The sequence below is a fragment of the Ailuropoda melanoleuca genome, chromosome 10 (assembly GCF_002007445.2).
Source record: "Ailuropoda melanoleuca isolate Jingjing chromosome 10, ASM200744v2, whole genome shotgun sequence".
NCBI classification, from domain to species: Eukaryota; Metazoa; Chordata; class Mammalia; order Carnivora; family Ursidae; genus Ailuropoda; species Ailuropoda melanoleuca.
This window is the reverse complement of record NC_048227.1, coordinates 60,515,046-60,529,656: the sequence shown is the minus strand read 5'-3', so window position 1 is coordinate 60,529,656 and position 14,611 is coordinate 60,515,046.

Sequence of the window (14,611 nt, the reverse complement as noted above, 5' to 3'; positions counted from 1 at the left end):
AAAAACAAAGTTTTGTTGGCAAAAAATTAATATCTAGAAGCATCTGCTACATCCCCTTCAGCATAGCCCCTACCTCAAACTCTCCAGTGGTTTTCCACTGCTCTTAAGTGCAAATCTGAAATCCTTACAGTTATGCTGTAATGGACTGAACTGTGCCCTCCAAAATTCATAACCTTAACCCCCTGTTGAAAGATAAAGTGAGGCATACTAAAAATTTTAAGAGTTTATTTAAGCAAATATCAACTCAAATTGGGCAGCATCCAGTCTCGCAAATAGAAAGGAACTCTGAGTTGCTGCACAAAACGACTTTCATAGCCATAAGGGAGCAAGAACACCGAGGTTATACTAGGCACAAAGGCAGCTGGTTGTTACAAGGTTACTTTCCTTTAGGGGACGGCAGGGGCCTATCAGGCAAATCATCAAACTAGCGCTGATCAGGCAATTCCTGATTGGTTTAAATTTCCATTTCTGGGAGAGATGAAACTGTAATTAAGTCAAGTCTTGGTTTGGTGATGCGAGGCTTAGCACAAGCAATTCCATTTTGGGCCTGTTGTCTTGCGTTTCAATACCCCAGTATTTCAGAATGTAACTGTATTTGGAGGTAGGCCTTTAAAGAGGTAATTAAGTTAAAATGATGCCCACGGCCAATGGTTCAATCAATCATACCTAAGTAACGAAGAAAAGGACCTCATTCCGAGAGCTTCCAGGTTGATGAACACGTGGATATATGGGAAGAGTGGTGCACCCAGACAGCATGGACTGTCCGTGCCCTTTAAGCATACCTTGCCCTACACATCTCTTCCATCTGGCTGTTCCTGAGTTATATACTTTTATAGTAAACCAGTGTTCTCGTCAGTAAAATGTTTCTCTGAGTTCTGTGAGCCACTCTAGCCACTCTAAATTAATCGTACCTAAGGAGGGGGTCATTCGAACCTCCGATCTATAGCCAAGTTGGTCAGAAGCACAGGTGACATCTTGGACTTGGCAGTTGGCATCTGGAGGATGAAGGGATGGGGCAGTCTTATAGGACTGAGTCCTTAACATGTAGGATCTGGTGCTGCCTCCAGATAAATAGTGTCAGAACTGAGTTAATTGCTTAGAGGCAGAGGGAAAAAAACACATATCCTACAGCCCTAGCAAACTAATACAGTTGCTTAAAAGAGCTAAGCATAATCTGGCTTCCCACTAACCTTAGACTCCCTCTGATGCCATGCTCCCTTGCTCACTGCCTTCCAGCCAGGCTGGCCTCTGGTTACTACAACAGGTAAGCCTTGTTCCAGGCTCTGGGCCTTTACATGCACTGTTCCTTCTCTCTAGAGCTCTGTTCACCCTGCTTTTTAAATGACTAACTCCTTGCCCCACAGATCTCAGCTAACATACCACTTCCTCAGAGATGCCTCCTTGACCACCTCAAACAATGAAGGTGGTTCCTTGATATTCTCTATCCCAGACCGTGGTATATTTCCTTCATAGATCTTACAAAAGATTGCTAGGATTTGTAATAATTTCATTTGCTTACTTTTGTCATCATGTTTTTTGTCTTTTCCAGTAAAATACTTCAAACTCCATCAAGGCAGGAACACGTCTAGTTCATAGATGTGTCCCTATGGCCTAGCACATCCTATACTTTCAATAAATAATTTCTGAAAGAGTGAACGGGGTGTATGTTATCTGGTATTTCCTGTTGGTTAAATTTATTTTTAACTAAGTGTGAATGAGAAGAGGAAGGGCAAGCCTGGCCTTTCTGAATGGAAGATGGGTAGCAGTTAGATATAGTCAATACCCACAAATATGCCCTTGGGGCTTGGGGGATAACATCCTCCTGTTTCTTTTGAGCCATTTAATGCTTTTTACTGACCTCACTGGTATGGAATGAAGCTGATCTTCCAAACAGTTTGCTTGTTAGTGATTCTACCAACAGCTTGGTGAAGGAGAAGTTTGGAAGTAATTGTGTGACTTAAAATTGGTCAGAATTTTGTGAACTGTAGCAAATCCCCCTCTAACTCTGTTCTAAACTCTACCTAGCTCATTCAATGAAGACATCCAAATACATTCAAACCCTTATGTGTTCCCTTTGCAACAATCTAACAACAAAAAACAAAACCCAAGCTATTTAAAAAGTTTTGTAGAAGGGGAGGATTATTCCAACCATCACATGTCATAAAGGTTGAACTGTTCAACAAAAGACTACCAGTGGAAATTTGAATCTGCTCCAAGTTTTTGACACTGAGCCAGGAGTAAAAAGAGTCTGTTATAGTCTCTACATCTAACTTGAAACAGATTCAGAACACTGATTGCCCTGCCTCAGCTGGCCATAAATGTCTCCTTGTCTGAAAACTCCATGCCTGCCAGATTGTTGGAACAATGCAATATTATTTCAAAGCATCTAAGTTTGTGCAAAAGCAGAGGGACTAACTAACCAAAAATAAGGATATAATAAAAGTCACAGGAGTTCCATTAATAACATTTATTTCAAAAGGTGTTTGTAGTTTCTAACCCAAAGCTTTTTGTTCTTCTGAATAGGTTTGAGGGAACCAAAAATATTATATTTTCATGTTTCTGCTAAATGAATAAAATAGGGACCAAGTTGGCTAATCGTCAATATTAGATCAGAGTTTTACCTCTAAAAGAAATCCAAATATTAGCTTTCCCATTTTTCTCATTTTATAACCATAGGTGAGCCTTCTTTGAAAGGATCATTGTGTTCCTGGAAGGTTATGTACAAATAATATTTTTGGAAGTGGAATGATCTAATATCTAAAGATGCCAACTATTTTAGGGATCCTTACACTGAATTTTGCTTGTAATATTAATAACCATGTTTGTAATGAAAATATTCACTTTTTAATTCTTCCATCTTTGAAAAGCAGAATTTAGAGGCTCAGATTTGTCTTGTAGGACTATACACAATGACCAAGTAGGATTTATCCCATGACTGCAAGATTGGCTTAACATACAAAACATCCAAAATACATCACATTGATAGAATAAAGGTCAGACCCCACAGGATCTTCTCAATAGATGCAGAAAAGCATTTGATAAAATTCAAGACCCCTTCATAATAAAAACACTCAACAAACTAGGAACAGAAGGGAATTTACTCAACCAGATAGAGTGCATCTACAAAAAACCCACAGCTACCATCATACTTAAAGTAAAAGACTGGGTGTTTTGCCCCTAAGATGAGGAACAAGACCTCACTTCTATTCAACATAGTGCAGGACATTATAACCAAGGCAATTAAGCAAGAATAACAAATAGAAGGCATCGAGATTAGAAAGGAAGAAGTAAAACTATCTATTAACTGATGATGTGATCTTGCATGTAGAAATCCTAAGGAAGCCATTAAAAAACTATTAGAACTAATAAACAGGTTCTGCTAGTTTGCAGAATACAAGATCAATGTACAAATATAAATTTTAGGGCACTGGGTGGCTCAGTTGTTTAAGTGTCCAACTCTTGATTTTGGTTCAGGTCATGATCTCAGGGTCAAGAGATTGAGCCCTGCCTTGGGCTCCAAGCTCAGCAGGAAGTCTGATCTCAGACTTTGAGATTTGAGATTGAGATTTGAGAAACGCTGTCTCTCAAATAAATATTTTAAAAAACAAAAAACAAATATAATCGTATTTCTATACAATATTTACAATGATCAACCAAAAATGAAATAAAGAAAAGAATTCTACTTACAATAGTACCAAAATAATAAAATAATTAGGACTAACCTTAACAAAAGAAGTACAAGACTTGTGCACTGAAAACTACAAACATCTTTGAAAGAAATTAAAGACCTACATCAGGGTACCTGGTGGCTCAGTCAGTTGAGCACCCAACTCTTGATTTCAGCTCAGGTCATAATCTCAGGATCATGGGATCGAGCCATGTTGGGCTCCATGCTCAGCTCAGAGTCTGCTTGAGATTCTCTCTCTCCTCTCCTTCTGCCCCTCCCCCACTCATGTTCTCTCTCTCTCTCTCTCTCTCAAATAAATAAAATATTCTTAAAAAAAAAGAAAGACCTATGTAAACGGAAAGACATCATATGTTCATGGATTAAAAACTTAAAATTTTTGAAATCTTGCCATTTGCAAAGACATGGATGGAGCTAGAGAGTATTATACTAAATTAAATAAGTCAGTCAGAGAAAGATAAATACCATATGATTTCACTCATATGTGGAATTTAAGAAACAAAACAAATGAATAGAGGGGGAAAGAAAGGAAAACCAAGAAACAGAGCCTACTACAGAGAAAAAATTGATGGTTATGGGCGGTCGGTGCAGGGATGTGATGGGTTAAATAGGTGATGGGGATTAAGGAGGGTACTTGTGATGAGCACTGAGTATTGTATGGAAATGCTGAATCACTAAACACTACACCTGAAACCAATAACTATTATTACACTGTATGTTAACTACCTGGAATTTAAATAAAACCTTGGAGAAACAAAAAAACAAAAAAACCCTTAAAATTGTTAAGATGGAAATACTTTTCAAATTGATCTACAGATTCGACACAATCCCTGTCAAAATCATAGGCGACTTCTTTGCAGAAATTGGCAAGCTGCTCCTAAAAATTAATGTGGAAATTCAAAAGACCCACAATGGCCAAAATAAACCTGAAAAAGAATAAAGCTGGAAGACTCACATTTCTCCATTTCAAAACTTATTACAGAGCTACAGTAATCAAGACATTGTGGTACTGGCATAAGGAAAGACATATAAGTCAATGGAATAGAATCAAGAATCTAGAAATAAAACCTTATATTTACTGCCAATTGATTTTTGACTAGGGTGAAAGATCATTCAATTGGAAAGGAATAGTCTTTTCAACAAATGGTGATGGGACACTGGATGTCGATATCCAAAAGAATGAAGTTGGACTCCCTACCTCACACCATACAAAATTAATTCAACCAGATCAAAGACCTAAATGTAAGAGCTAAAACTCTGAAACTTTTCAAAGAAAAACACAGGAGTAGGTCTTTGTGACATTGGAATAGGCAATAATTTCTTAGATATGACACCAAAAGATAACAAAAGAAAAAACTGATAAATTGGACTTCATCAAAATTTAAAGTTTTAGTACTTCAAAGGACATCATCAAGAAACTGAAAAGACAACTCACAGAATACAAGAAAATATCTGCAAGTCATATATCTAATAAGGGACTTGTGTGTCTAGAATATATTTTTTAAAAACTTTACAACTAAGTAAAAAAAGACAAATAACCCAATTTAAAAATGAGGAAAAGGATCTGAATAGACATTTCTCCAAGGAAGACAGACAAATACCAATAAGCACATGAAAAGATGCTTAACATTACCAGTCATCAGGGAAATGCAAATCAAAATCACAATGAAAAGCAAATCTGACTGAAAACAGCATTATGACAACCTCTTATTTACTGACAAAGAAGCATCCCTTTTTGTTGGCAGACAAAATAAAAGGCATCCCAAAAATACACAAAGAGGTAGCATTTCATATCCACTAGAATGGCTATAATAAAAACAGAAGGCACCTGGGTGGCTCAGTCCATTGTGCATCTGGCTCTTGGTTTTGGCTCAGGTCATGATCTTGGGGTTGTGGGATCAAGCCCCACTGCAGGCTCTGCATTCAGCGGGGAGTCTACTTGAGTTTCTCTCCCTCTCCCTCTCCTTCTGCCCCTCCCCCTCAAATAAATAAATAAATCTTTCTAAAAAATGGAAGATAACAAATGTTGGTGAGAATGTGGGAAATTGGAACCCTTGTACATTGCTGGTGGGAATATCAAATAGTACAGCTGCTGTGGAAATAGTTTGGAGATGTCTCAAAAAGTTAAGCACAGAATTAACCATATGATCAGCATCCATTTGTCCCACTCTAGATATATATCCCAAAGAATTAAAAACAGGTATTCAAACAAATACATGTACATGAATGTTCATAGCCACATTATTCACAATAGCTGAATGGTGAAAACAATCCAAATGTTCATTAACAGATGAATAGATAAATAAAATGGGGTAAATCCATACAATGGGATATTATTTGACAATAAAATTTAATGAAATGTAGATACATTGCACAGAGTGGATGAACCTCAAAAACATTATGCTAAGTGAAAGAAGCAGTCACAAAGCATCACATGTATCATTGTTTGTATGAAATACCCAGATTAGGCAAATTCATAGAATGCAAAGTGATTAGTAGTTGTCAGAACTGGCAAAGGAGAAAGAAGTTGAAAGGATGATGGCTCAGGGGAGGTGGTTTCTTTTGGGATAATGAAAATGTTATAAAATTAATTGTAGTCATAGTTGCACGACTCTGTGAATATTCTAAAAGCCATTTAATCATATACTTTAAATGTGTGAATACCCCAAATAACCAAAGCAATCCTGAAAAAAGAAAAGCAAAGCTGGAAGCATCACAATTCTGGACTTCAAGTTATATTACAAAGCTGTAGTTATCAAGACAGTATGATATTGGCACAAACATAGACATATATAGATCAATGGAACAGAATAGAAAACCCAGAAATGAACACGCAACCATATGGTCAACTAACCTTCGACAAAGCAGTAAAAAATATCCACTGGAAAAAAGACATCCTTTCCAACAAATGGTGTGGGAAGAACTGGACGGCAACTGCAGAAGAATGAAAGGGGACCACTTTCTTATGCCATACACAAAAATAAATTCAAAATGGATGAAGACCTAAATGTGAGATAGGAAACCATCAAAACCCTAGAGGAGAACACAGGCAGCAATCTCTTTGACCTCAGCCGTAGCAACTTCTTACCAGACATACCGCCGGAGGCAAGGGAAACAAAAGCAAAAATGAACTTTTGGGACGTCATCAAGATAAAAATCTTCTGTACAGCAAAGGAAACAAACAACAAAACTAAAAGGCAGCCTATGGAATTGGAGAAGATATTTGCAAACTATCTGATAAAGAGTTAGTATCCAAAATCTATAAAGAACTTATCAAATTCAACACCCCAAAACAAATAATCCAGTCAAGAAATGGGCAGAAGACATGAATAGACATTTTTCCAAAGAAGACATCCAGATGGCTAATAGACACACGAAACAATGTTCAACATCACTCATCATCAGGGAAATACAAATAAAAAACCGTGATGAGATACTTAGACCCGTCAGAAGGGCTAAAATTAATAACACAGGAAACAACAGATGATGGCAAGGATGCAGAGAAAGGAAATCCTTTTACACTGTTGGTGGGAATGCAAACTGTGCATCCACTTTGGAACAGTATGGAGGTTCCTCAAAAAGTTAAAAATAGAATTACACTAAGGTTCAGCAACTACACTACTAGGTATTTACCCAAAGGACACAAAAATACAGATTCAAGGGCGTACATGCACCCTGACGTTTATAGCAGCATTATCAAAAATAACCAAACTATGGAAAGAGGCCAAATGTCCATCAGCTGATGAATGGATAAAGATGTAGTGTGTATATATATATATTACATTTATAATATTCCAATGCATATATATAAAAAAGAATGAAATCTTATCATTTGCAACAATATGGATGGAGCTGGAGAGTACTATTCTAAGCAAAATAAGTCAGAGAAAGACAAATAGCATATAATTTCACTCATGTGGAATTTAGGGAACAAAACAGATGAACATGTGGGAAGGGGAAAAAAAAGAGAGAAAGAGAGAAGGGGAGGCAAACCATAAGAGACTCTTTTTAAAAAAGATTTTATTTATTTGAGAGCGAGAGAGCATGTTTTCTCTCTCTCTTGTTCACTCTCTCTCAAATAAAAAAATAAAATCTTAAAAAAAAAAAGAGAGAGAGCTGTTTCTTCTACAAATGTGTATAAAGAGGATCCTTTTAAATGTAGTAAATGACGGGCCCAATGATATCCTTCAATAAACACAGCAACAGCTTAAATGAGGATATTCTTAGAATACTCTTTAACACAGGTTAGGGCACCAAAATAAATGCAGCCAACCCCCTGGCTAAATCGAAGAATACACTCTGGGGAAAGAGATTGCACATCTTGCAGAAGAACTTTCATAACTGTTTCTCTCAGCTTATTTCTTTTTCTTTCCTCCTCCTCTTATTTACAAATACAAAGCATGTCTGTTGAGGGAAACAGAGACAAATGAAAAGAGGAAATTAAAATCACCCATAATCTCACCACCTAGAAATGATTACTGTTAGCATTTGGGTCCTTGAAATTGGGAGATAACTAGTATTGGAAAAAAAGTTTTTTTTAAAGAAATCCACTTAAAACAAGAACCAGTATTTTCATAGTAAATGGTGTTTGGGGTGGGGAGGAAAAGGTTTGATTTGGATTCTATCCGGGAAAATAAAAGTAAAAATTATGAAAATGTACACAATTTAAACTGTTTTTGCAAGTGTGAGTGAATCAAACTTTTAGAGATGTGTGATTTTATGACTATATTTGTTTGATAGCCTGAATACATAGCCTTCATTTCATTGTTTGCCCTTACAGCACAATTCCATAAACAGTGTGGTTCTTACAAATATATTTGAGTATTTCACCCATTTTCCAAGGGCTGAGCTTATCTTTGCTAAATACAGAGTGACAGTAAGTTCAAGTTTACACTCACTGGTATATCCATGCAATGGATTATTCAGCCATAAAAAAGAGGAAAGTACTGGCACATGCTACAAAACGAATGAACCTTACGCGAAGTGAAAGGCCAATCACAAAAGACCACACACTGTATCATTCCACTTATGTGAAATTTCCAGAATAGGCAAATGCATAGAGACAGAGTAGATGAGTCAGAGAAGGAAAGAATGAGGAGTGACTGCTAATGGGAAAGGGATTTCTTCCTGGGGTAATTAAAATGTTCTAGAATTAGATAGTGGTGATGGTTGCACAATTCTGTGAATGCACTAAAACCACTGAGTGTATACTTTGAAAGGGTGAATTTGATGATATATGAATAATATCTCAATAAAGAGTATACCCCCTGACAACTTCATGGAGAACAGCCATGCTCTGCTCCTAGTAAATGACCCATCTTCTTGCACAAATTGAGGACTTTGAGGATGAGAAGGGCTAGTAACTAGCCCATACCACATTCCCTGGAGGTGACAGGAAACCACAGACAACAGCATGACGACCCCCTCTTGGGGAGTTGTGTCTTACTCCTATCCACTTTGTGCCCTTCCCATGCATGGCATGGAAGCTGCCAATAAGTTCCTCTGTGAAAGACCCTACAAATACTGCTCTTTTATATGAGAAACTGATAATTAACAATTTGCTTTATTGAATTAATATGAAGCAAAGTTATATAATACGAAAATTATGCTTGCACTCTTACCTGACAATTCCAGATGTGTATAGGTAAGGGCTGAAGGAGATCATGAAAGAATGAAAGCAGCCGTTTCTTGACAGTGGGATGTTTATTCCTTCTCCTTCTCTCTCTCTTCCTCATCCCTTTCCTCCTCCTCCTTTTCCTCCTTCTTCTGTTCTTTTATTGTTCATAAGTTTGAACAATAATTATAATTAATGATATAACTTAGTCCTCTAAAACATTTTCCAATTGTACAATTGCCTCTTTTATCTGGGTTAAAACCTTGGTAGGTATCATTTGAAATCACTGTTATTACTTTTAAATGGACAGATGCAGGTAAATGCTGAAGGATCCCCCTCATGTTTATCGTTAACATGTGCTCACACTTTGTATACACTAACTACAGAAAATGTCGTTTGACTGAAGGAAGATAACACATCCCTTCTTTCGCAGCTTTTCAAGGAATACTTGAAGGTTTTCTGAGTGCCTATTGTTAAACTCAGACGTAATGGGAAAGGAAATCAATTGCCTTATAAATTAGTGCAAATTACTACAGTTGGGTTATAAACTGGATTTGTATTTGCTCAATAATTCACTTTGAAAGACCAAAGTCACAAGTTTAGTTTCAGTTCCATCTAGTTGTAGTCGTTATTCACATTAGTAGGAAATGTGTTTATAAAAAAAAGGAAAAAGAAAAAAAAAACTGCAACAACAAAAAAGAACTTAGAACTTAAGTCATCTTCTTATACCTCAGTGTCCCACTATTAAAAGGTTAGACTAAACCAAACCTTTTCTCCATCTCACTTCCACTCATTGGTTATATTTATGACTCTGACATTTCATAGAATAACTGTAAACCCTTTTCTTCCTTATTTATTTTTCAGATACCTGGAGACAACTATTACACTCTTAATTCATCCATCTTCCATTTCACAAAGACTTTGTGCTGGCAGTTCCCAGTTCCTGGAATGCACTCCCCCAAATCTTCATATACTGCTTTCTCCTCAACATTCAGGACTCAGTTCAACTCCTGTGTCACTTTTACAGAGAGATCTTTCCTTGTTGTTCTAGTTAAAGGAAACACTTCTGAGTCACTCTTCACCTGTTCTGTTTTATTGTCCTTTTCTCATTTATCACATTCTAAACTTACGCTATCTGTTCACATGTTTTACTGCCTCCTTCCCTTAACTAAAATATGAGCCTCGTGGCACCTGGGAACCTCTCTCTTGTTCTCTCTAATGGAACCGTATGTCCAATATAACCCAGCCATTCCACTCCTAGGTATCTTCCCAAAAGAAATGAAAACATTTGTCCACAGAAACTTGTAATATGAATATTCATAGCAGCTTTGTTCATAATAGCCAAAAACTGGAAACAACCCACATGTCCACAATCAGATGGCTAGGAAGCAAAACAGGTGGTACCTCCATGCAAGGGAATACTACTCAGCAATGAACTACTGAGAGATGAGCAAGATGTATGAACCTCAAAATCTTCATGCTGCGTTCAAGAAGCCAGTCACAAGAGTTGTCCTTTTCTATTCCATTTACTGCATAAAATTCCAGAAAATCTTCACCAATCTGTAGTGACATAAAGCAGATCAGTGGTTGCCTGGACTTGGGATAAAGAGATAATGAACTACAAAGAAGCATGAAGAATCTTTCTGGGGTAATGAAAATGTTTCCATCTTTAATGTGCCAGTGCTTTCATGGGTATATACAAATGTCAAAACTCACCAAGCTATATACTTTAAATGGAGGTACTCTTCTAAAGATAGATAGATAGATGATAGATAGATAGATAGATAGATAAATAGATAGATGATAGATAGATAAATAGATAGATCGATCGATCGATCGATCTATCAGAGAGAGAGCACAAGCAGGGGGAACAGCAGGCAGAGGGAGAAGCAGGCTTCCTGCTGAGCAAGGAGCCTGATGTGGGACTCGATCCCAGGACCCTGGGATCATGACCTGAGCCGAAACCAAGTCAGACACTCAATCCACTGCACCACACAGATGCCCCTAAATGGATGCACTTTATTAAACATAAATTATATTCCGATTAAGCTGATAAAAACAAATTTTGCTCAATGAACGCCTTTCTTCCCCTGGGAAATTATTTCCATATCTGACAAGGTTTGGAGATTTTCATCACCCTCATTGCCATCTTCTGAACACACTCCAGGTAGCTCAGGTTCCTCCAAGGGTGGTGCCAGAACTGGAACCAATACTGTAGATGTGGTTTGGGCAAATTCGAGACACTGGGTCTCTGTTACCTCTATCCTTTTACTAATTTTCGTATCAGGCAGTGCCATTTTCAGACTTCCTTGTCTGTCTCATGTATACTATTTCAGTCAACCTGAATGTTCTGTCAGTGCAGCTTCTATTTCTGTGTATCTTTCTGGAAGTCTGCTCACACTGATGACTGACAATGGGTTTGTCCCTTGGGTCATTTCCCAACTGTAGAACCATGTCTTCCTTATCCTATGTTTGTTTAATTTAAGTAATCTCTACGCCCAACATAGGGCTTGAACTCACAAACCCAAGATCAAGAGTCACATGCTCTACCTACTGAGCCAGGCCGGTGCCCCTATCTAGTTCCCCCTCCAGATACTGAGCTTCTCACTTATCTTACTCAATTTCTCCTTTTGGCCTCAGGCCACCTTCCCACCCTGCCAAGATATTTTATATCCCAGGTTACTTTACCTTTATGTCATCTAATATTCCCATTGCTTTATGTCATCCACAAATCTAATAAGTGTGTCATCTTTGTCTTCGTTCAAGTGGAAGATAAAATTGTTTAGGAGACAAAGGCCAAGGACAGAGCCCAGTGACTTGCCAATAAAGATTTCCTTTGCAGATGCCACAGATTTATTCATCATTCATCAACATTCTTTGGGTACAGTAATCCTTCAAATTGCTTTGAAGTGGCCTAAGTGTTTTAGTTATATCACATTTCTCCATTCGATTCACAAGAATACTTTGAGAGACGTAGATGTCTTGTTGAGAATCCACTAGACTAGAGGTGAGAAGACAGAGGATCTAGGACCAGCTTTACTTCTTTCAGCTGTGTAGCTTCAGACCAGTTACTTTATCTCTCTGAGCCTGTTTCCTCAACTGGAAATTATATGTAATACCAACTGCACTATACATCTTACAGGATATTTTCAACAGCAAATAAAATGAATATACAAAAATGCTTTCTAAAAATATTTCTGTCTTTGTCTGGGATTGAAACTCCAAGTCATTTCAATTAGCCAGGTACTCCCGTTACCACATCTCACCCACCTTGACAGTAGGAGGATTACTCTCTGGAACCCTCCTTCTCAACCATGATGGCTCTACTCCTCTCATATTCCAAGCATGGAAATAACATAAGAATTCTGTCAGTTAGTATCATATTACCTGCCTTATTAGGCACTTTAAAAAGTCATACTTTGGCAGCAGCTCTTTCTGTCCATGGGTCCTGTCCCCGTGCTTTAATAAGATCACCTTTTTGCACCAATAAATAGTCATACTTTGTCATCCTACTGCCACCACAAAAAAACCTCATTTGTTTCCTCTGCGTTTCTGAGAAAATGCTGGGAACTAACAACTCTAACACTACTCGTAGAGAACCATACCAATAATTGGTGATGACCATGGTTTTTTGCTGTCCTTAATTGGATCCTTGTCCTTTTAAATCTCACCTGAGCTCTCAGAGAGCAACAGCAGAGGACGTCAGTTTAACGCCACAAATCCCCCCCACACCACCACACTGTCTGCTCTCCTTCCCTCCCACATTTTCCACGGCCAGAACTCTTTTGAGGAGCTTCCATGCCATTTGAGCTTTGTTTATTGATTTTTCAAGACTCCATCTAGTCCTTCCCTAAGGTCTCCCTATATGGAAGAATGTGTTGGGAGTAAAACTCAAACCATTTGTGACCTGGACTACGTTTCAGTGATGAGTCAAATGAAAAGAAATGGGCCCTAATGGGGACAGCAATGAATTCTCAAGCTCTTCCGCCCAGTGCCCCAAACCCCAGAGCTGAGTCTGAGAGGCTGAACCACAGGTGCTGTCACAGGTGGTCATCTAAAAAGATGTCTCTAATCTGTTGGGTCACCTTGCCATCTGCTTTGTCAGGTGACTCGGGAACCAGCTAAGGGATTGAGGTAGTAAGATTCTCACGTTGATAAATGTGAATCTTCCAGGTCTGTATCAAATGCACCAATTAAACAGTTTGTACTTTACTTCCAGGAACCTCTGAGCTCATCTGCAGTGTTTTGAGAGGGACAGAGGTGTTACCTGAATACAGCCACAACTTTTGCTCAGCCCTAACTCTGGTTGCAAGTTCCTTACCCTGATCTGGCATCCAGAGGTGGTCCTCTGAAGCCCTGGGTTCCAGCTGAGTGGGAGGGCATGCCTCACAGAGCCAACATCTGCCACTCTGCTACTTGCTGAGCCCTCAGAAACCCAGTTTTGAGTTTGAAGAATCAATCCAAATCCAGTCAAGTACTTAAAGTTCAGGGGCTTTGATCTTTGCTTGGCAAAAGCCTTAACTGCGGAGTTCTAGAAGTTTTGCTATTTCCCCATTATCTGCCTTCTTTCATCCTGGCCCTAGCCCTGCTCAGCAGGACCTGCAGTGTTGGACCTTCCCCCTGTGTTTGGAACCTACTTTCTGATGCACAGAGTGTGTCTGAAGGGTGGAGGTGGGGGTGAAATGGGTTGAGGGGAGGGAGGAGGGAAACTTGTTTAAGGGAAGAAGCAGAACAAGAACAGATTTACAATGCATGTTGGTTATCTTAAATGAAAAATAATTTTTTTTTAAAAAAAGGCCTACCTTATTTAGCCCTTATTTTATTTCCCAAAGGGCTTTGAAATGGAAAAGTGCAAATGGCTCCACTCAAACCAAGGCAGTTAAAATTCCTAACATGGGTCACTCTGGGTAATACAGGAAACACACAGTGAGAGCTTTGCTGTCTTAAACTTGAACAACTCAAGTTGTCAGTTTGAGAGAAAAACAATACATATTTAAAAGCAAGTTGACTGGGATGCCTGGGTGGCTCAGTCCGCTAAGCTCTGCTTTCAGCTCAGGTCATGATCTCAGGGTCCTGGGATGGGCTGTCCGCTCAGCTCACTCTCCCTCACCCTCAAATAAATAAAACCCTTAAACATAAATAAAAGCAAGTTGACTTTCTTGTCACAGTTAGCATAAACCTCAAACCAGCTAGCCCATTTTACCTCTTTGTTCATAGTAGCTTATTTCAATGGATGTGAAGAATATTCTACACAATTTCATTTATATATATATTTTTTTCACTAGGATATATCCACCTTTAATGCAGTTATG